Source organism: Dermacentor andersoni, chromosome 9, assembly GCF_023375885.2.
Source record: "Dermacentor andersoni chromosome 9, qqDerAnde1_hic_scaffold, whole genome shotgun sequence".
Taxonomy (NCBI): Eukaryota; Metazoa; Arthropoda; class Arachnida; order Ixodida; family Ixodidae; genus Dermacentor; species Dermacentor andersoni.
This window is the reverse complement of record NC_092822.1, coordinates 7,611,572-7,635,424: the sequence shown is the minus strand read 5'-3', so window position 1 is coordinate 7,635,424 and position 23,853 is coordinate 7,611,572. Positions and strand designations below refer to the sequence as shown.

At 41.6% G+C, this 23,853-nt stretch overlaps 1 long non-coding RNA gene across 1 annotated transcript; it reads left to right on the top strand.

Moving 5' to 3' along the window:
- Positions 1–77: 77 nt before the first annotated feature.
- Positions 78–3,439, top strand: LOC129383696 (uncharacterized). The gene is made up of 2 exons (XR_008611569.2): positions 78–237; positions 3,273–3,439. It is a non-coding gene; the product is annotated as an uncharacterized lncRNA (long non-coding RNA).
- The last annotated feature ends 20,414 nt before the right edge of the window (positions 3,440–23,853 follow it).

The following is a 23,853-nucleotide window of genomic DNA, read 5'->3' as shown; positions in this document are numbered from 1 at the left end:
GGTATAGTAGAATACGACCGAAAAAAAGAACAGCAGTTGGCGACCGAGGCACACGGGTCTGGGCCGTGTCTGCTGTGCCCGGGGCACAGCAGACGAAAGGTGCCCGAAATGTCTACGTTCACCCATGACGTCACGTCCGCTATAACCCATGATGTCACATCCGCTCATTTCCATGGCGGCCGCTTTACGGAGCCGGCTGCGCTGCGAAACGGTCCGTATTCCGTGCCCACTTAGAGCGTGAGTAATTCATATTTCCACGCTATATGCGTGTAATAAAGGATTGGGGCTGTGAGCAGTTTGATGCGTTACCATTAGGTACCTTGTGCGCATATTTTGCCTCCTGGCCGCGTCAAATTGCAGCCGGCATGTGGAATGGGCCGTGGCATCTTATATGGAGCTGCTCATGTGAGTGGTATTGCCTCCGTCAGGATCGTCAGTGCGTGCACTGAACCATTCAGTAGTCTGGTTCAGGGGAGGATGCACGAAAGAACGAGGACGTAAGAAAACACTGGCATGACGAGCTGTTCCGTCAGATCGCGTTACATCGGGGTTTCTTTTAAGACCATCTCGCTCGAGCGAGAGGATCTTAGAACAGCATTACTACTGCTTTTTTACACCTTTGCTGCGGCTCATTTAATCGTCACCTGCATTCTTTTAATAATACAAATCACATCGCTGCGCGGAAGAGCGTCTCTTGAAGTTTCCAAACAAGAGCCAATGCTGCCGTGCCTGCTGCATACACGCTTGCCTTTCCTAACGCAGTTAAGACGCGGAACTAGCTCTGCTACTGCGTGATACAGGGTCACTGTGATAAGAAAATTAAAAAGAACAAACGAAATTAAGGCAGAAAATGTCAAACGTTGCCAAGCGTGATAAACGGACCTGCCTCGCTAGATGAGTTGAAGAAGTCGGCTTCCTGAAGTCAGCTTCGCCGCAGTATACTAGTGTTACGCGCTGAAGCATGTCAGAACTGAAGAGTGACCGCTTTCACCGACATAAATAATATGTGTTCCTTAATGATGTATGCGTGCACCTGCCGTCTCCTGTTACATTACGCGCGCCGAGGCGCATAAGTGTACTGGCCGGCCTTCAGCGCTATTTCGGACGTGGCTGTGATGCTTTGAACCGTTGGTTTGTCGACCTCGTAAGCCAGTTAATGTTTACACGGCCATTTTTTTCTGAGCTGTTGATTTCTTCCATAATAGCTACGTAATTTCGTAGTTTCCTGTTCAACTGCTTTGCGAGTCAAGGTTGTTCTCTTTAGCCGAGCGCAGTTTTCGAAAGCGAAACGACGCTTTTGCATCAGCATATAGGGCCGTCGCCCATTTACAACACAGTCAATCAATGTAATTTTGTATGTCACTGGGAAACCGCCGAACGCAGGGAACTCACTCGCATGCGGGGAACTGCATAACTAGCCACGGGATTACCGTGCCTCTTGGGAAGTTGCTTTGCATCAAAGGCCAGGTACCCTTGCTATGATTCACCGCAACATATTTTGTATGTCTAACCACTTAACATATTTGTATTGCGGTAAAGCTAACCTTACGGAACCGAATTTCGCAACGCTTTTTAGACTCCTGCATCTCTACCAGCCACTACCAAACGCTTGTCGGTACGTCTCTTGGCAAAGGTCCATGTAAATCTCCCCTGTTGGGAGTTGGGGGGACTCACGTATATGAAAACTGCCAAGGAAAGCAGTTGCCCTGATGAAGGCACGCTCCCCTGTCGAAACATTTGCACCAGCCTGTTCTACCACCGTTATCACCGCAACATATTTGTGTGTTGCGGTGAAGCATGCCGATATTGGGAAAGATTTACGTGAATCTGGAATGTATGGTTTCTGTCAGCGACTAACCTAATGTTCTACTCTCATCAAAGCAGATTTTCGTGGCAGGATGCATGATGTCTTGAGAACTTTTGTTGGCTAAAGCCATACGTGCCAGGTTAGCTCTTGTCATAATAATACGCTTTACCGCAATACACAAGAGGCCCCGCTGCCGGACACACCCGCCGTAGTTAGCCAAAACCTTATGTGATGGTTCACTGCAAAACACCTCCTGTATTGCGGTGAATCGTAATAAAGCACATTTGTCAGTTTAGAATGTAAAGACCCTTGCCCTTCGCTTTTGTAATAATATGACTCACTTTAATGAGAACATGTATTCACTGCTAAAAACATCCACATTGAAATGGAGATATGAACACTGATGGCAGCCTGTGTGATGTTTTATCCCTTTACTTTTTTGTGTACCTGTCACGCTGCCATTATTAAATTTTCCTGTACTTCGTTAGGTGCTGACGTACATAACATTACATCACAAAGAGCCACTGTGTAATTAGTGTTCAAGGACCAGTCTGATGGCTTTACTCAAGAAAGGTTTGGGTTATGTTGTTGTGAAGGTTTTTTTTTGACAGGTAGCTTTCTGAGAAGAAATCAGATGTCAGGAAATAGATCTCAATGGCACAGTAATCTTGGCTGCCTTTTGCTCAAACGTGCCCTAGACATAATTGAGTGATTTGCACTTGCAACTGGACAGCAGCCGTAGCTTGGGAGACCAGTGATATGGCATATTTTATCAAACTAGGGGACACATAGCATTACCAGTCCGAATAGAGACCTGTTTAAATGTTTGTCACCTTTAACACCTAGATTTTCGACCATGAATTCAGAAAAATCTGTAGCACATTTAGAACCTAGATTTTAAATACTGTATAAGTTGGCTTCTTGTTCACTGCAGCTGTGCTCGGCTTCTGTCCAAACGGGAGAGCACTTCTGCACAGCTTATTAGGGAATATTCTTATTTACATACCTTCTTTTTATTTATCTTGCCTACAATCACAATCAAATGTTTATGGCACATGAATGTGCTGTGCATGAATCTAACTTACAATGCCATGTTCAACAGCACAGTGCATGTAGCTTGTGTTGGTTCATTCAAGCTAAGCATTGCTACAGCCTTTAACTGTAGGTATCATGGTATGAGAGCAGAGAAATGGATATGCAAAGACAATTGGGCACATTGAGACATCTTTGTTGTGTGTGAAAAGGTGACAGATACACAATATGGGGAGAACGCATGCACTTTCATATTTTCTCGCGCACAAAAAAAGCCGGAGGAATAAGGTTTCTTCACTGTGCCATAGAAACTATATGTTTGCTCTCAAAGGTAATTCTGATTCATTGGATATGTTCCTGTGCTGTGTTTATTTTCTTGAGTGTGCTTTAGTTTTTGCACGTTAATGTTTCAAACTTGTTTTTATTTTCACAGACTGAACATCCCACGTCTTGGTTTGACTTCCTGGTACAGGATACTTGCACTTAGCATGGAGTGATGAAGCAGAGCAGTGTACTTTTATTAAATGTGCAGATTTTAGCAGTATAACAGCAGTTCATTAAAAAAACATGTGTGCTGAAAATAAAGTGTTCTTACCCACATTCCTCGTCTATTTATTTATTTATTAATACTGTCAACTCTCATAGAGGGTCATAACAGAGAGGACAATACAATTACATAAATCAAATATGGACAATGTCAATGTACGTAAAGTTGCTTAACACTTGTCAATTCACAGTTAATAAGATGTTCACTTGAATGCTGTTCAGCACACTTCTGACATTTATCAAAATACGTACAATGAATATCAAGTCGCACATATCACTTGGCACTTCAAAACTAAATCGAAAACTCCCATAAATATGCCTCAGCAGCATTTTCAAAGTCGGTGACATCTTTTAGGCTAACAATAGCGTTTGGCAATTGGTTCCACATTTCTATCGCATCCAGGAAAAATGAGTACCGATATGTATCACTGTTGGTATGGTCCGGCTTTATGACTTAGTCGTGGTTAGTTCGCGGGTATCTTTTGCCTGGAGCATGTAGATATTTGAGCTTATCAATCTTAAGTTGATCCTGCATTATGATCCTGCACCTTCAGCCTATATTTTTTCCTACGTACCTTAAGAAGATCGAAGTTGCAACGCTGTAACATAAGTGTGACCGATTCCTTCCTTCGGTATGTCGAACAAATAAAACGCGCCGCCAGACTCTTTCCAACTTCCTCTTAAGCGTCACTTGATGGGGACTCCAAACAACGCTGAATATTCTAGTATCATCTTAATGAAGGCGGTGTATGCAATAAGTTTTACATTACGCGATGCACGTTCCAGTTTTTTTTTCTAAGAAAATATAACTTTTGATAGGCAGTTATGCAGACGTTATCTATATGTTGGTTCCATGTCAATTTTGCTCATATTCCTGTATTCCCTTCAGCAAAACCACTTATATGGGGAACTGATCATGATAAGTGCTCATGAGCATTTTAAAGAACAGCATTGAACCCTACTCATGCACTGGTAAAATGTATAGATGCAGTGAAATTGAAACAGAAGGCAAAATAGCAAACATGATGCAGTATTTGTCAGACAATTATGTCAGCAATTTTTGCATAAAACGATTTACTTAGAGCATACTAGCACTGCAAAGCACCCATCTTTCTTGTTAGGCACACATTACTACAATGTCTTTAAAGGTGGCCACAAGAGAGATGCTGGCTTTAATGAGGAACTATAGAGGTTAAAGGCAGCCATGGTAATGTATTAAGAAATTATGCAATGCATAGCATTTACTCAGTTCATAGAGCTTCCAAAGTTGCCATAAGGCCTTGATAGCTGTGGATGAGGGAACAGTTGTAGCCCTATTTGGAGCATGAGAAATGAACATTAAGATCGAAACATAAGTAACAACTCGTAATGCAATTAAAAAATCTTGCTATACTTTTAAAAAGACAGTGAAATGAAATTAGTAACACAATTTCCTTGTCTTTTTACTTCATTTAGGTTCAATATACTTATTTTAGTAACACAAAAAAGCAGAGTGGTGAAGCACATAAAAAAAATGCTAGTCTGTTTTTATATTTTGTTTTCTCTAAATTCAAAGTTCAGTAAAGTTAACTTAGAAAGCTACGGTGAAGCCATCGCTTCAGCCTGTATGGTGCATAACAGCAGCAATCGCCAGCCTAACTGCTTAGGTTTACAGTGCCTTATTTGTATTGTATACCTTTTAAGTGCTGAGCTACTGGAAGATTGATTAAGGTGACCAACATGCTGAACCAGTAGTTTACTGAGTAAAATACATGGAGAAGGGTGGAAAGATAGGACAGAGAACAGGGGATGTATTCTGTGTCCACCTAGTGGAAATGTCCATTTCATCCGCTCCTGAAGTTCTGATTGGCTGGGCTGGCGTATGCATGAGAAGGAGACATGCTCCCCCAGCTACTTTGCACTTCAGCAGAAGAGGATATGGACATGTCCACTAGATGAATACTTACAAAGCTATTTAATAAAGTACTTCTGTAACCAACATGCCTGCTATGCCATCCTTGCTTTCAATGTCTGTCTTAGTAAAAGTGTGAAAGAGCCAGGTTTGTGCATGAAAAGTTTTCCTGAGGGTGTGTGCCTTGAAGCCCGTAGTGGTAATCACAGGAAACGGGGGTGGATCCAGAGTAGCACCAAAGGGCAAGCCTTCATCGAAACAAATATGGAGGGAAGTGACTGCATGCTCAAACTTGTCAGCTCACAAGTTTGCCAAGACCAAGTGATATCAGAAGTTGATGAAGCCTACATAGTTAATGTATAACCGCTTAGGCCAAAATTATTTAGATACTTTTTATGAGGACTACATATTTACTGGAAATCTCAAAATAATTATGTTAGTGCAGAATACCTTCCACTAGTTGTGACGTCCTTGAAAGAATGAAAATGTTTGAGTTGTACTTGTGTGGTGCATGAAGTTACTTTAAAAAACAACAACTAGGCAATGGAAACAAAATGCAAAGAGTAGTATTCGAAATAAATTGCCACCTCTTTAGGGCTAGATGAATTCAAATAATAATAATAAGCAAATGAAGATTGGGCATACAAGATAGATGTTTCGGCTCCCACTTGAAAGCCTTGTTCACAAAGATTGTGAACAAAGCTCCAGTTGAACCAGTTCTTATTTTTCATTTTTATGGTTGGCATCTAATTTTAAACTACTTACCGTGCCTCTTTTGACCAAACCAGACAGACTGCCATCAAACTCTTCACTACTTCAATGCAAATAATTGGAGGTTGGCAAATACATTTTTCTAATAGGAATAGTAGGTAACGAATAGTCAAACACTGATGCATACAGTTACAGCAGGCATATTTATCTTAGAATTAAGCACCATGCTTATGTTGTCTAGTAAAAAAAGGACAGCTATCAAGGAAGATTAGGATTATTTTTAAGCAAAAGTAATTATACCTCATATACTTGAAGCAGATGTAGTGCTTCTGAAGAATCACGTCCAAACTGCACACACTAAAACATTAAGCTGGGATATTCAAAAAGACAAGTACATGTTTTGCTCGCCAAGTGACTTTTAGTGTACTCAATTATGTAAAGTGTGCTATTATATGATTAATGTAATTTGCTAATGTAAAGAAAGAACAAGCCAGGATCTCTTGCTTCATATATATGCGCTGAATCAAGAAGGTAATTAAGGAAGAAGAACACCAGAAATAAACACGAATGTTTGTGTGCTTTCTGGCATAAAATAATTATCATGTAAGCCACATAACATGCTTTCCAAAGCATCCCCTACCTTAACTTACAGCTGCATCACGCGAAGGCACTTTCTAAGAACACACATGCTTCATGATCATTCATTGTGTTAGTGACTCCCACTGAAGTAGACTGAGAACATATCTGGGCATTGCATTCAATAGCTGATGTAAAGTGAAAAGACTGCTGCTTGTAGGTATGAATGAACCAAGTGAATAAGAAACATAGGTTCTCAAACTTCTAGTAGTAAGTGTGGCAGCACTTAAGAAAAACATATTGCAACTAAAAATTGCAACACATGATGAAATAACTGAAATAGCTAGGGAGAGTTTAATAGACCAATAAACAGGAAACTGCAAATTCCCAACATTTCTGAATACTTTTCTTCACATGTACTCACCTCATAAGTATGACTTCCCTTAATGCTCGAACCTCTGCCTCAATTTCATAATTCCCCATTCTCGCTGCTTCGCTCATGCTGATTGACATCTAGCACAAAGGTTGGCAAAAGTAGCTCAGCATGTGCATGTGTTGTGAGGCAAGCTGCCCACATCTGGTAGCCGCATGCCAATTTCTCAGAGTAGATGAAAGGGAAGCCTTGAGGGTAAACCATAGAGAAGACGGATACCTTGGTTCAATGATAACTGAAAACACCAACATGGAAAATTTGGACAGCCCACAGAATCAGCAGAATTGGCATAGTTTGGAAAAACTGAAAAGATGCATTATGATATTTATGTTACACAGGTTCCAGTCAAGTTGAAGATTTTCACTGTCTAATAAACTTATAAGACAATACATGACCAGCAATACTGTATGGAACCTAATAAAGTCACCTAGAAGTCAGGATGGAGATGTGACTGAATTGAGGATGCTAAAATGGATGAGGTGGAGGCAGATTGTGAAGACAGGTCTTAAAAAATTAACATTCAACACACACTTAAGTTGGCAAAGATTGGACTCAATGTTCAAGAAGAAATTGACTGAGATAATTTATTGGTATACGTACATGAGAGAGCAGCAACAATACAGCAGAGATAACTGTCATGCAAGAGGAAAGAACGTCAGTCTAAAAATTAACATTTGATCAGAAGAATGGTTATGCATGGGCTCAGGCTCAAGTACGATTCTGTATGGTACGCATGATGTCAGAGCTGCATAGCATAAGGAACTGTGGCCTTAGATGCCTCGATTATGAAATGATGTGGGCCAAGAGTGGAACAAGGATAGCATCAAAAGGGGGCCTCCTCCAAAAGGAGAACCGTAGGGAAACGGGGTGAGAGAGGTTTCCTACGCAACAGATACAGAGTCATATGAGTCATAGTCATAGAAACCATGACCCAAGGAGCTGCACAACAAGGTATATAAATTCAAATCTCTATACAGTTAAACCTCAGTATAACGAAATTCTTGATATAACGAAGAATTTAACTTTTCATAACCTCTTATCCATAGAACACCATGCATTTAGAGCCTCAATATAAAGAAGTGTGTTTGTGTGCAATTTCAATATAACGAAATTTCGCTTCTGCCGCAGAGGAGTGCCAATTGAGACAATCAATGGTAACTTCCGCGGACGCAGATAGTCAAATGACTGAATTACAAGCGGCTCCTTGCAAACGCACCTCTCAAACTGCGTGCAGCGCGACAAGAACAACAGCTTGGAGCCGCATCATGCTCCGTATAAATTAAGTCCAAGTGCGATCAGATCCTATCGCGCCCCGCGCACTGAGACGCGGCCAGTCATGGCCGCGTCTCGGCCATGACTGGCCGAGACGCGGCTGAGCGCGGCTGTAAGCGCGGCTGAGTGCATACGCAGCCGCGCACCCTGCTCTAGAGGTAATCTGCTGCGTGTGGAAAGAGCGGGCATGTCAAGACGGCGTGGCACCATGTAAGCTGTTTTCCCGCACGTTTAATATTGAAGGTTGCGCAATCTCGAGTTTTGATGACCCGTTGGAACGAGAAGCAGACGAAGCATTCGCTCCCAGCTGCCGGCGCTTTTCATGATAGCGTCGTCGCAGTGCGACCGGGCGACGCTTTGGGGGCGGAGTGCACGCGAAAGCATGGCGTCACTCAATTCGTACCGCTGATGTAAAGATATCAACGTGGCATGAAACCGTATCATTCATCGCTGACTCCTATATTCGTCAAAATAAAATGTTTTCTCATTCAAACTTGCTTTTTTTTATTGCCCAATAATTCGGAAAATTGCATGGCCCCTTTCCGTGCAACAAAAACGATCGGCGACTGTACTGACATTTGCATAACAGATCGAATTTCAATACAAGGAAATTTCTATATAACGAAGCGTATTGCCGATTTTACCTACTTTGTTATATCAAGGTTTAAGTGTATAAAGAAATTTCCTGTTCTCTACACGGGGGTGGCAATGTGGGCTGGTTCGTTGATCATCATGGAACGGCATGTAGTGTAGCGCAACAAAAACAAGAACACAAGAAGAAATGAAACACAGACACAAGCGCCTAATTATGTCTGTGTTTTCCTTTTTCTTCTGTCCTTGTTTTCATTGCATTACACTACATGACATTCAATACTTTCACTGTCACATTCATGAGCTCTGAAAACCTAGAATCAACTAATATCTTGCCTGATTTGTCATAATTAAAAAGAAAAATGTGGGTATAGTAGGTCTAATTGAGTTCTGGGGATTTTAGTATCACTGACATATAGCTTTTAAGAATGTTTAATCGTTTCTTCCGTTAAGGCAGAGTACATGCTCAACTGCTACAATAAGTGTGAACGTAGGCAAAAACGACATTTTTGGCCCTTGCATCAATTTTATGGCATGTTGCGTGATCTAATCAAGTGGTTTCAATTTGAAAAAGTTCTCGATTTAACATAATAAAACCTCACATCCCAATAACATTTATTAACTAGACTTACTGTACTTTATAACCAAAGTACTGTATAACCATAAGCAGCTACAGCCGCCATGAGTGGCGAGCAGAATTGAAATGAAATTGCTTTAGTCGAAACACGCCGAGCGCTGCTGCTAAAGTATGTGCCACATGCATTGGGCAACTGCGGGAACTGCGGTACCACACGCAGTTATTCAAAGCAGCACATAAAAGTGCCGTGGACTCAAATTGGTTAGTAAATGCATTCGGAACCAGTCTTTCGATTACTCAATTAATATATCAGCCACACACTCGCATAGCACGACCACGTGGCAAACGCGGCCATGCGGACGCTTCACTATGCGCGGATCGGCTGGTTGCAATATTGGGGCACTCTATGGGTGCATGTTTAAAGCACAGCGTTTTTTGCCTATCGCATCATCGTTGCGGGTGCTCCATGGCTGAGTGTATTGCATGGTACAGAATTGGCCCCAGTACCAAAAGTACACAGGTAGGGCGGTCCGTGCAGATGAAGCGTGAACGCGAGCTCAACATAACCACGTCGTCATTATTCTGTAGCGATTATTTATGCGAAAGCGTCAAATGGGCCATTGAGCAAGAAAGCCGGCGTCTGTCGTCTCAGCGAAACAGCGCCTCAAATCCCATTGGCTGCGACCACGTCACGAGCGCGCCTCGACGAAACAGAGCGGGTGAAAGGGTACACCTGCTGTCACCATAGTGCACCAGGTGTTGCGTGAGGGGAGAGGGCATCGCCGCGATGCCACATCATCCTTGCTCTCGCAAGCCGCCGCCCGGTCCGTATCTCCCCCCTCCACTGGGCTTAGCTGCTGCGCATGCCTGCCGGCCTTGGTGGCCACTGCTGTTTCCTGGTCTCTGGTCATGCAGCACGTCGGTGGCATGCGGTGTTGGCACCGCAGGCTGCTGCTGCTTGCTATCTCGGGCCCAATGTAGCTCTAGGGTGCATCACTTGCAGCGTAAAACTCGAAGGACTGCTCAGTGGTGTTCAATTGGGCATTAATGCTTTCGCAATCACAACTCAGATAAGACATGCTTAGCTGTCCTCATATGTTTTTCTTTAGTTGCCAAGTGGACGCATCATTGTTCACCATTCACAGTCTTCAATCTGTCGTCATCATTGCATTGTCATTTCAAATTAGTTGTAATATCACGCCGTTGGATGCTGCCGCCTTCACGCTGTGTAGTAGATACGCAGTCATTGCCATGCATGCACTCATCATCCCAAAGTCGTTATGCCTCAATCGTGATGACTCTAGAATTGTCATCCCATCGTCGATCATGCCATCGTTGTCACCGCATCAGCATCATACTGTTGTCGGCATTCGACAGATGCATTACACAGATTAGCATTACCTTTTCAGCTTCTAGAACAGAATGCACGTGGTGATCTGCCGCAGTAATATTATGAGAGACACTTGGGCAGAACAATTACTGGCCTCAATCGCCAAGCCTCCCTAACATCATTTATTTAAATCTCCATAATAATCCTAAATTGTGTCAGAAAACTTCTACAACAAATGTCAACATGGTTGCCATAAGACCTTGTCTCGCATGAAAAACACAACTATATTGTCATGTTCACTAACTTGATCTCCTCCATTGAACTTAGTTCTTGCGTTGAATGGATGCTTCTAGCGTTTTAAATTCTGCTACTTTGTGCCACTGCCTCCTTCTCCTGAATAAGCTAACTTAATATTGATCCACATGCAATTACTAAAATTCACTGAATGCTTTCTTCATGACTAAACACAATTTGTATGTTAACAACTCCAATTCACAAATCTGTCTTTTGTCACTTCTGGCATGCCACAATGCTGAGTGTTTAGGCCCTTGATTTTTCTCATTTTAGATCTCGCAAGGAACTTAACATAGAAAACTAAACTTTCTGTTGATGACTGTGTGTTTTGTCGTGAAACAACCAAACTCTGGCAGGTCTGTTTCTGTTCAAACAGACTAAACAAATGGCCCACTGAGTAAAAAAGCCAGCGTCTGTCGTCTCAGCGAAATGGAACCTCAAATCCCATTGGTTGTGACCACATTGCGAGCGTGCCTCTACGGAGCAGAGCGGGTGAAAGGGTACATCTGCCATCACTCTAGTGCGCCAGGTGTTGCGTGAGGGGAGAGGGCGCCGCCGCAATGCCACGTCATCCTTGCTCTCGCAAGCCGGTGCCCAGTCCATATCCCCCCCCCCACTGGGATTAGCTGCTGCACGTGCCCAGTGGGGCATGTCTCCACTAATGTCTCTTCGGAGTGCCATCACTAGTTTAAAACCTAATATCAGTACCCTAGCAAAAAAAACTGATAGAAATTTCTACAAGTCTCTTAGGAATATGTATAGGTTGTATGGGTCCTTCTAAGAGTGATATATATTCCTACCTGACCCATAGAACTCTTTACCAGACTGGCAGGCAGCAGATAGATCTCACTGTGCTGCCTACAAGACCAAATAGCATGATGTATCAGTCTTTTAAACCCAGGTAGAGATCATCATATGACATACAGGAATCTGATTGAGGCACTGATAAAGCATGTTAGAAATAGCACACATGTCGGTGCCCACACGCCTGAAGAGACGTTTTTAAAATGAACTGAATATACAACCCTGAATGCATTGCCTGCCACGTGAACAGATTAACAAACACAGTTGGGATATTAGAGTATCAAATAAAAATGAAGCGTGTAAACTGTGCAATTATCAAAACTTTTTACAGCTTGTATGCACATATATTATCCTAAACATGTTTCAACATAAATTAAAGCACATGTTTTCAAAGCACAGCAGCGTTACTTAGCCTGTGAAACTACATTGGGGAAGTTGCATGAGAAAAGTATCAGTCCATCTTTGTAGCAGGTGTGCTCCAGTTCTTTTATACAAAATTACATTTACAAATTTTGCGAGACGGATGTGCAACATTTAATGCATATCCAAAACAGGATTACTGTCATCATCATCATCATCATCATGTTTATGTCCACTGCAGGACGAAAGCCTCTCCCTTCGATCTCTAATTACCTCTGTCCTGCGCTAACAGATTCCAACTAGCACCTGCAAATTTCCTAATTTTGGCGCACCATCTAGACTTCTGCCATCCTCTACTGCAATTCTCTTGGTACCCATTCTGTCACACTAATGGTCCAACTGTTATCTAATCTGCGCATTACATGACCTGCCCAGCGCCATTTTTTTCTCTTAATGTCTATTAGAATATCATCTATACCCGTTTGCTCTCTTGTCCAAACTGCTCTCTTTCTGTCTCTTAAAGTTATACTTAGCATTCTTCGTTCCATCACTCTTTGCATGGTCCTTAACTTGTTCTCAAGCTTCTTTGTCAGTCTCCAAATCTCTGCGCCATATGTCAGCACCCGTAAAATGCACTGATTGTATACTTTCCTTTTCAATGATAATGGTAAGCTCCCAGTCAGGAGCTCACAATGTCTGCCGTATGCGATCCAGCCCATTTTTATTCTTCTGTGAATTTCCTTCTCATGGTCAGGGTTTCCTGTGATTAGTTGACCTGGGTAGACGTACACCTTCGCAGACTCTAGAGGCTGACTAGCGATCTGGAACTCTTGTTCCTTTGCCCGGTTATTTATCCTTATCTTTGTCTTCTGCATATTAATCTTCAGCCCCACTCTTACACTCTCCCTGTTAAGGTCCTCAATCATTTGTTGTAACTCGTCCGCAGTGTTGCTGAATAGAACAATGTCATCGGCAAACCGAATGTTGCTGAGGTATTCGCCGTCGATCCTTACTCCTAAACCTTCCTAGTTTAATAGCTTGAATACTTCTTCCAAGCACGCAGTGAATAGCATTGCAGAGATTGTGTCTACTTGTCTGACCCCTTTCTTCATAGGTATCTTCCTACTGTTGTAATAAAGTTTATTTACAAAAGCAAAACAAAGCACTTTCAAGACTGTGAATACTAACTGTAGCTCTAACATGTCAGGCTGAGTTTGTGAATGCCATAAATTAGACACTACCAACGTGATTTCATTAAAGCTACTTTCTGGGCTAGTTGGTGCATACTTGATTTGAAAATATGACAATGCTAATGCATCCATCCACAAAGGAACAAGGACAAGACACAAGCAACATGACTACAAACATGACTAGGGTTTATTTTACACTCCATTATCTAAAGAATAAGCAAGCAACTTTAGCCACATTTAAACAAGCACATAAGAGGAAGAACACAGACTGAAGTACCAACTTCACCATGCCCATTTGTGCTCACAGATGCTGGATAGAACACCAGGTCTAATTGGCACATGCTTTTATCATATTACAACTTCATATGAAGCTATTTTCTTTAGACTATGCACTTTTGCATTCATCCCAAAAGTGTTGTGATATGTGACAGAACACAAGTGAGCTTGTGCAAAAAGAACAAACTGGCATGGCAAACTGACAGGAAGCAAGGAAACAGGACAAGCATTGCTATTGGTACAAGATCTACAGCAATATATTAGAACATGACAATACAGCAATATTATTTAAGCAAAAGTGAGTACAGATCTGAGAATTTATTCAAGTAAGAACATGGATTTACCATTTTTAAAACCACACATTCATGAATAAAAACAGCTAAACATCAGTGCACATATTGCAAAATCAGAAGACACAATTCTTCACTGGGTGCTAGTTCAACCACCGCACGTCGAAATGTGTAAAAGTAGTTTAACCTGTGTAGCTTTCAGCACGCGACAGCAAAGAAGACTATCAGAACAGGCTTCATATATAGTGTTTAGAGTCTTTGATTCAAACCGTAATACACTGTTCAAATAAAATTTCAGAGTTTGCTTGTTTCTTCAGAAAAAAGATAGTGTCTTAGTCATGCCGCCACAGTTAACGGATTAACTTGCACCAGCTATGTCATTGAGTCAAAGGAGAAAAAAAGTGAGGAAGACAGATGCATGGTGTGAAAATGTTGCTGTTGTATCAAGTAGCATAACTGCTCACTTAACATTCAGCTGCTTTCTATGCCTCTGCATACAGACTGAGAAGCTTTACCTCTTCACCATCTGCTAGTGAATCACTGTTTGTTCACTGTGATCACCCACTCAAGGCAGTCACGTGGTTAAGTAGGGCCCTTCGCTACATGTAAGGACACCGACCCGAAACTGTGCATAAGTCCTGTAAAATATTGTCATGTTTTGGCTACTGCAACTGTTCATCAGCAGCTGCATCACTACTGCCAACATGCAGACCATGCAATTCCCCAAGCACTTAATCAACAAGAGTACAATAATGAAGAGTGGCAAATTGGGCTAGCTGGTTCATTAGGAAAACAAGAAGCTATCGCAAGAAAAAATAAACACTCTAGAATTTTGATGGCTCTGGCTTGTGTAATATATTCAAACATCAAAAAGCTGATTATTACAGAACGCCATAAAACGTGGTGCACTGTTATCAACTGTTGTTTTTTAAAGCTATAACCTGTTATTACCAGACATTCATGTACCATGGCTGAAGACATACTGTTCATCGTTGCCATGTCTTGAGCACGGGAATTAGTCTCTTTCATAATGGTTTCATATTTTTCATTCAAAAATATTGTTGTCTATTTCTATAAACACATAAAGGCGCATAACTTCGCTGGGTGTTACGTAAACTAGTGACTCCTCTCTTCTGACGCAGACTGAAAGGTGCTTTGCATGGAGAATTTCAACAGGAAATAGTTTCTTGCATTTCAGAATTATACAAGAATTCGCTCCAGTAAGAATTCTACAAATGAGAGAAAACGCACCTGAGAAGCTGACAAATGCACTGTTTTTAGTCTTTATAGTTCAAGTGTACTGGAGAGAGTGGAATGTTTGTTGGTTGATGACCATTCGGTAATATTCAGTGACACTTGTTGAGTCACCGCCACGGTTGTGGACTACAGCCTGTTTTTCACTTTCATCCATGTTCAAGAACAGCTTTCCAGTGCCTACCAAAACTGTCTGCTGACCAGCTCTCCTCTCCTGTACACCAAAAAAACTCACTGCTTCTGGTGAAAGATTTAAACTAGCTTTAGCTGCCTGTAACTTTCGAGCAAGTACATAACATTCCAATATTTGTAAAGGAACATCATTAGCTCCGCGTACCAATTTCACAAGAAGTTCATTTCCGCCTTCAAATACAAATGAAGAATGCGACCAAAGAGGTCCTAGTTTAGCCGCACTTTTAAGAAGATGCAGGATTTGGTGTACATTGTATGTCATTGCACCCAATCCATACAAAGACTGTGCTCTCACAACAAACTCCGAGAGCAGATCAGATGATCTCATTATGGTCATCTGAAGTGACGGTGTCCAGTAGAAGTATATAGACACCCTCCACAAGCAAACTGGAATGTCTGACATACTTATCCGGCAGAAAGCCATGAAGGCATGGTAATGAATAATGAAGAACCCACCACTTCCATTCACTAGCTTTCCAGATTGTGAAGTCTGATAATCTTCGTGGTGTACGTGTGAATCAATTCGGTGGCTTGACTGCCAATAACCTCCTGTTTAAAGAGGCTAAACTTTGTTGTGAATCAATGTAAACATCTTTTCTCTTTTAAATGTGATCACATTTTTATTCTTTTTAAGCTGTTGTATGGTGTATAGTTGTTCCAACCATCTTTCCTTTCTGAATCCTGGGCTTCATATTTGATTTGTATGTATTGTCTTTTGTGATAATATAAATGCATTATTTCTGACTCATTTTTTAGGCAAATGAGGAAGCTTGCTTCTCCTTGAAGCACATTACACCTATACAACACATATGGATACTGATAGACTATAGATCTGGCAAACTAATATGAATACATTATTACACTAATAAAAAGAATACACTAGTAGACTGGTACAAGCAGAATAGCACAAATACGTCCAGAATAGAACTAAAAGTAATTTTATCAGTGTATCAGTTGTATCGTTTCATAATGCAATAGAAAAAAACTGATATAATTTTTATTAGGTTGCCCTATCAGATTTTTTGCTAGTGATCTTTCAGTGTAAATGCATATCAACTTTTTGACTAATGCTATGAACTGAACACATGGCTTTTTGTGCTGCAAGTTTTCTTGGACTCCTGCTTCCCTTAAACTTATACTGTATAATATGCTTGCAAGATCAAAACTGGAGTATGCTTCATCAATCTGGGATACACCGACAAAAAACACAACTCTCATAATTAGTTGAAGCCATACAAAACCAACCTGTAAATTTTATTGTAGCTGCTTATTTCCATACCGCAAGCATATCAACAATTAAACCTTGCCTTGATTGGCCAGGCTTGTCAACAAAAAAACTTACCCATTTATTTCACAAATTCTCAATTGAAACATATGTTATTACCTCCTTGTATCTCATTGAGAGTGAACTACAACCTCAAGGTACAGGTGCCAACTTGCCATACCAATCTTTACTATTCCTGTAAAAGGCAGCCTCAGAACACACACACGCACACACACGCACACACATATATATCAATGAGCTACAAGGAGGTAATAAAAACATGTTTCAATTGAGAATTTGTGAAATAAACAGGTAAGTTTTCTTGTTGCCTAGCCAATCAAGGCAACCTTTAATTGTTGATATGCTTGCGGTGTGGGAATAAGCAGCTACAATAAAATGTACAGGTTGGTTTTGTATGGCTTCAACTAAATATGAGAGTTGTGTTTTTTGTAGGTATACCCCGATTTATGAAGCATACTCCAGTTTTGATCTTACAAGCATATTATTCAGTATAAGTTTAAGGGAAGCAGGAGTCCCAAGAAAACTTGCAGCACAAAAAGCCATGTGTTCAGTTATTAGCATTACTCAAAAAGTTGATATGCATTTGCATTGAAAGATTATTAGTAATATGAATACCTATGTACAAGGTGCTTAATTAGAACAGAGTGTTTAATTTTGTAGGTAAATGTGTTAAAAGGACTAGTCATGATGTGAAAATCTCTTCATTTTACTTTTACCACCCCACCTTACCACCATTTTACCTTTACACACACACACACACACACACACACACACATATATATATATATATATATACCATGGCACCCATTCCGTAACTCTAATGCTCCATACGATAGAAAATACGATAGAAAATTGGGCAAGTTGTTGAAGCTTCATGGCAGCTACTGCATGACAGATGCCGACAAAAGTAATAGAATGGGACAGGATACAGCACTATCAAATGAAGTTTATTGAAAGAAAACAACCAATATATAACACACATCACGTGACCAACACCCGGCCCCCTAGCATATGCAGATACATACCAAAACAACCTTCACATCACCGAATGCACATGTTTTGACGGCAACACACATGTCACGGCTGATTAATCAATGTAAAAAAACAATTACTAAGGCACAATGCAACTCAGTGGCTTTACTTAAGATCTAACACGGCAACCTCGCTATCTTACAGCGAGATGGATGGCTGGCTAACACATAGTGAGCCTTTCTTTCTAATGTGATAAGCCTCCATTAATTCATGTGAGAGCTTTTCACAGTGTGTGAACAGCAGAATAGTGCTTTCAAAAACTGGATGACGCCCAATGCTGCAACAATGCACAGAAAGGTGTGGATGTGCAAAAACCCTTAAAAAACTATGGTACTTCCTTAGTCGAATGTTTAAGCACCTTCCAGTCTGACTGATATATATTTTGTAGGCTTCAAGAAAAAGGAATCGAATAAACAACATTTCGTGTGCAAGAGACAAACTGTATGCTATATTTCACTTTGCAGTCCTCCCTGCTCAGACACCCGTTGTGAAGAATGTGCTTGTTTATTGCTTCACATATTCCCTTCAGCTTATCTTTAAATGAAAACCCAATCCTCTCCTGGAACTTAGAAGCCACCTTTTTCTGCCTGTGCAATAATTAATAGAGGGGATAATGGCAACTTTTTTCCGCTCTTGCTCCTTAAGCTTCTTCCACCCTGGTTGCACCTTAAGTTTCTTAATTAACGTGCTTCAAGATAAAAAAACCACTGAAACTGAATAACCTGCCTGATTAAGCCTTGTCTCCAGATTCCTTACACTTTCAAGGATAAGGTGAGGATAGCTCTTGGTTAGGGCATCTCTAATTGCGTGAGTGGCAATACTGTACTTAATAAGTTTTGAATGGCTAGACCTATAATCAAGAAGGAGCTTAGAAGTTCTCGACTGATATCCCCAGCATACGTGATCCCACATAAAAGTAAGCCTGACATAAGAAGTTGCAGCACATTTTTTTTCTGGAACTTCTAAAGTGAAGTTGAAACTTTGCTATTGTTCTTTAAATAGCTTAAGTACTTCGATGACAGCTCTGCGAAAGTTATCATTTGCTCATGAAAAACAAATAATGATGCGCGTATCTGAAAATATTAAGAGCAAGCCCACTCAGGTTTTGATTATTTTCTGGTCAACATAACTTAAAATATTACTGAGCACTGGTGCAACACCGGAACCTATGCAGATGCCAGCATTCTGGACACATATTTTACTTTCCCACCAAATTGACCTTAAATACAAATCAAGAAGCTCCAGAAAGTTTGCAACAAGAATTTTACACCTTTCAGCAAATTCCAGCTAACCTATTTGCTTGTGTATGCAGTCCTTAACAAACTGCAAGAGACGCACCTGCGGCAAAGAATTGTATAAATCTTCTGCATCTATACTAAAGCCTGCCCATTTTCCCAGATTATGCTCCTGCAGGAAGTGTACAACAGTCTGAGAGCTGGCAGCAAGGAATTCGTTGTTGATTCCCAGCCTGTCAAGGTGTGTCTGCAGAAATTCTGAAACATGAAGCCATGATTTACATTCCAACACAATGGTTCTGAAATGGATTCCCTAAGCTTGTGTGTTTTGCACTGAAGAAGGCACATAAAAGAAGATCTTTTTCCACCTTAACATCATTTGAGACTGTTGTCAAACCAAACTGATTCAACTTCGTGACAGCTCAACATTTTATGTCAGCTATATTGGTATAAATTTCATTAAAATTTGTCAGTGGCTGACACACCCTCCTCCGGAAAAGTGCTTTCCAACATGACAACACAATGCCCTTTTTTGTCTCCAAGGAACCTCCAAGTTTCTGCCCCATACGTTAGCTCAGGTAGAAGGCAATGATTCTATGCTTGATTGTACAAAATTATATATATATATATATATATATATATATAACTTTGTATTCACCATCCAGGGCCAGGGAACAAGCGAAGCCAGACACCATTGACCAATTTCTGACTAAAAGAATTAATTTTTGACCTTATACATCTTGTTTTTACTGCACATGTCCCTCACCTCCATCCGGGTTCCCAACATTTATATCTAAAAAGCTTGTCTATCACCACATACAGGGTCTGTCCTGAAAGTAATGTCAGTAAATTTATTGTGATGTGACTGTATGTCAGAGCGGTCTAACTGGTTGAAACTAGTAGTGACGGAATCCAGCTAAGCAGCGGTCCGTCAGTCAGTGTGCTCCGAACATCAGAGAGTGTCGGACGGGCCCTTCCATGAGAGCTGTTTTTTATTCTTGCGCAAGTGAAAATGCAGCGCTCATTAGAACAAAAATTTGCAATCAAGTTTTGTGTGAAACTTGGCAATACCGCTGCGGAAACTGTTACTATGCTCAAGACTGCTTATAAAGAACATGCATGGTCAGATCGGCAAGTGTTTCGGTGGCACAAGGCCTTTTGGAAGGCCGAGAAGAGGGCGACGACAAGGACTGCGCTGGATGGCCATCCAGACCACTACGACTGACAATGTGACACGAGCGAGGGAACTGTTGAACTCAGACCAGCGATTAAGTGTTCGTTTAATGGCCGACATGTTAAACCTTTCGAAAACTCAAGTTCATGAAATTGTTACAAACGATATCGGCATGCGGAAGGCGTGCACGAAAATGGTTCCAAAAGTGCTCACTGACAACGAAAAGTCACACCGCGTTGAAACATGCCAAGAAAATCTCAACATGTGCAAATGTGAGCGAAAATTTTTGGACAACGTCATTACAGAAGACGAGACTTGGGTATTTGAATATGACCTGGAGACCAAAAGGCAATCATCTGAGTGGCACACACACTCGTCCCCTCCCCAGAAGAAAGCCAGGATGAGCAAATCAAAGATCAAGATCATGCTCATTTTTTTTTTTTTTGACATCCACGGACTGGTTCATCATGAGTTTGAAGAACCTGGAACCACTGTGAACTCCAAATTTTATGTGGATGTCCTCGAAAGACTGAAACGCAGGGTTCAACATATCCGGCCAGACATTGCACACAACTGGAAGTTGCACCACGATAATGTGCTGGCCCACAGTGCCTTCATCGTCACCGACTACCTGGTTAATGCAGTGGGGCCAACGATCCCCCAGCCCCCGTACAGCCCGGGCTTGGCTCCCCCCCGACTTTTTTCTGTTTCCATGCCTCAAAACACCCCTGAAAGGCAATCATTTTGGGACAGCGGATGTGATTAAAGCAGCTAGCACCACAGCATTAAATGCCATTCCGGAGGAAGACTACCACAACGCATTCGAGAGCTGGAAGTCTCGCTGGAGCCGATGTATTGACGCAAAAGGAGAGTATTTTGAAGATTTTTAAACTTTTTGTAACAACAAAATCAATAAATTATTTTTAATCGCCTTACTGACATTACTCTCAGGACAGACCCTGTACATGCACCTTGAAGGTATGTATGTGGAAAGCATTTCAACCTCTGCTTGCTTTTCTGGCATGGAATAAAATGGCCTTTTGTCTCTAAACCACTTACTTTTAAACTATTCCATTTGGTTCATTTTTCTAACTTCTGCAGAGTTGCATTCACAAGTTTCATAGTTAACCGGCTCCGTTTTCATTCTTGCTTCCTAAAATATGCCCTCCTGTCATGCATAATTTGGAAGGCCTTCTGTTAGCAATGGGTATTGTATTTCAAGACTATCAGTGCAATGTTCCACGAAGGAAACTATTGTTGGAGTAAATTATTGTTCAGCTTGATATCATGATACTACTGCATGGTTGTTATTTATCTCTGCAAGAGAATGGTACTGCCATCCTACCAAGAGGGCATTTCATGGGTATTATTCTCTATCTTTTGACATTAGTTTATGAGGCTCACAGATATGTATCTGTGTCAACAACACCACCTGACATCTAATTTTGTGCAACATACACTACATTTAATTAGATAAAAGTTGCATGTTTGGTCTCTTGGACCAGTCTGCTCAGTGGTAGGAGGTCGAGATCGCAAATGAGAATGGCTGGCCAAGATCTGTGGTGTATGTCCCGTGTTATGCATCTGACAAGATTTCATGGTGGCAAGAAGACATGTCAGACATGATGTGATCTTTCTAATTATTGTGCACAGAGTTATCAGCATGATAATATCCTTAATGCTATAAAGAGTACCTCCAGCAAGCAGTCTATATGCTTATGCCTTTTTGTTGCTTATGGCAACAAAATCCAACATCCTTTGAAACATGCTCACTTGCTGTCTGATGCACAAAATGAAGAACGCTGCCTTCTGTAAATTTATTAGCAACAAGAAAGCCACTCTGGAAGCAATTATATACATACACAGCAACACACACTAAAACCTACAAATGGGAGAAAAAACACAAACTAAGCTAACAATAAAAGAAACCAGGCACTTAACAAGTGTTACATGTTACTCATGTAGGCACATTCAACCTGATTTAGAGAGATAGATGGTCGACTCCCGCACTCCTGTGCATGCATCTGGATATATTAAGCCTCAACTACTCTTTCTGTATCATAACTATCCCCATGTTTGTGAAATCTGGTGTACAACAGCAAGAACAATGATGGCTTGACAGGTGGTTCACCTTTCAATGAGTTCTATAAGGAGGATGCATCAACTCTTCCAGCCAATCTACACATTACCACATGAAAGCAGCAGCTTATAAACAGCACAACACCACACAGCACAAATTATATATTTGCCACGTGTTATTAAACTTACATCATTAAAGTACATCAGAATTGGCGCTAAGGCTGGTGCACAATATATGAATATACTTTAATCAATCATAAATAATGCAGGAGCTTGGAATATGGTTGACTATTCTCGGAACTGCTTTGATAATACAGAAGTCAAGGCTTTGTTTTTGGCATCACCCACTCCAAGCATCACCCACTCCAATTCGTTTTCTTTCTTTTTCCAATTGAAGCGTTGGCAAGATTTGTGCCATGCGCTTCGACCGTGATTTTTCCTTGTTCGCGCACGGCCAGGACCATGATACAAGAAAATCGCCCCAGTAACGCAGTGGTCCCTGCCTACTTTTTCATATACTTTACCGCAATACATTACATGTGCTTCACGGCATAACATGACTGTTTTGCGGCAAAGCTGATTTTATGGAACTGACATTATGTAACGGACCTTTTGTCCTTCTGCTGCTCGCATGAGCATAAGCTCGAAAAAACACAAAATAAAGACTTGGCTTGCTGCTGGTTGATTTCTAGCTAACATTTCGAGACGTCCACGTTGTTTACAAAAAAAATCGGTGAAGTTTCTCGCGCTCGACGCGCTTCAAAAGGCAGCGTGACCACCTATACTTAAGGCAGTCATAAGCGGCAACGAATTCCACACAAGGTACACCAACTTCCACAAAGCTACTGGGCAACGCCATCAATAACTGGCACACGGGCCACCCAGGAGCTGGCAAACGCTGCGATGACATCCACACAAACCACGTCGCTTTCCACAAAGCTATTGGGCAACACGATCAGTCACAGCCACAGGTGAAGTGCGCAAAACACTACATGGGCAGAACTACTACGGCCATACTCAATCACTTCGCCACAAGCTCTCACATTTAACGACATCAAACAGCTACAATCACTTAATTCTCCACAGCCACGGACACAGGCGAAGACCGCACGCACAGAACGGAGGCACCGATTCAGGCCTCGATCGTCGCGTTCATCGCTTTAGCGCCACCTATTTAAAAATAATATACGGAGCCAAGCCAAACCATTATTCAGCGTCTATTTGGGTGAACCTAACGCTTTCGGGCCCTAAGCGTTCGAACGACCAGGGCACTATAACGCTTACCCACCCTTTCCACTCCTGCGACCGGGTCGCAGGAACGGCGGCCCACGGGTCTAGACACACGAGACACACGCTAGGGAGCCAGCTGGCTTGCATAAGATAGCGATGAAAGTTGTAGATGGCGCAACTTGCAGCTAGTGTGCAGCTTTCGTGTCTTTTGAAGGGGCGGCGCACAGTAGCTCGCAGGCGCGTCACGGTCACTTTGCGTCGCGTTTGAATTTTATGGGGCCTTCGGGGACGTGAGCCCCCGCGCCCTCGCCGCGAATCATCGCGAGTGGAGCTCCACCGCTGACAACCGGTTCGGAGTCGGAATATCATAGAGTTACTATACTTACTAACTC